We start from the raw sequence: 712 nt of genomic DNA, 5'->3' as shown, positions 1-712 counted from the left end.
TACACCACATGCAAGCTAAAACTCAAAATAGATTGAAGACTTAAGTGTAAGACTTGAAATCATAAAATCCTAGAAGAAAACAAAGGCAGTAAACTCTTTGACATTGCTTGTGGTAATTAGGTTTTTGACATGTCTTCTTAAGCAAAAGAAACAAACAAACAAACAAAAAACAAATGAAACAACATCAAACTAAAAAGTTTTGTGCAGCAAAGGAAACCATAAACAAAACAAAGAGACAACCTACAGAATTGAAGATGATATTTGCCAATGATACATCTGATAAGGAGTTAATAACAAAATACAGTGTGTCTGTAAAGTCATGGTGCACTTTTGACCAGTCACAGGAAAGCAACAAAAAGACGATAGAAATGTGAAATCTGAGCCCTGGCCGGTTAGCTCAGCGGTAGAGCGTCGGCCTGTCATGCTGGAGTCCTGGGTTCGATTCCCAGCCAGGGCACACAGGAGAAGCGCCCATTTGCTTCTCCACCCCTCCCCCTCTCCTTCCTCTCTGTCTCTCTCTTCCCCTCCCGCAGCCAAGGCTCCATTGGAGCAAAGATGGCCGGGGCGCTGGGGATGGCTCTGTGGCCTCTGCCTCAGGCGCTGGAATGGCTCTGGATGCAACAGAGCAATGCCCAGAGGGGCAGAACATCGCCCCCTGGTGGGCATGCTGGGTGGATCCCGTTCGGGCGCATGAAGGAGTCTGTCTGACTGC

General features: G+C 46.9%; 1 non-coding gene across 1 annotated transcript; it reads left to right on the top strand.

Annotated features, from left to right (window-relative positions):
- Positions 1-381: 381 nt before the first annotated feature.
- Positions 382-457, top strand: TRNAD-GUC (transfer RNA aspartic acid (anticodon GUC)). The gene has a single exon. It is a non-coding gene; the product is annotated as a tRNA-Asp (tRNA).
- Positions 458-712: the final 255 nt, after the last annotated feature.

This window comes from Saccopteryx bilineata, chromosome 1 (assembly GCF_036850765.1).
Source record: "Saccopteryx bilineata isolate mSacBil1 chromosome 1, mSacBil1_pri_phased_curated, whole genome shotgun sequence".
NCBI lineage: Eukaryota > Metazoa > Chordata > Mammalia > Chiroptera > Emballonuridae > Saccopteryx > Saccopteryx bilineata.
The sequence above is the reverse complement of the archived record's forward strand: the minus strand, read 5'-3'. Positions and strand labels throughout refer to the sequence as shown.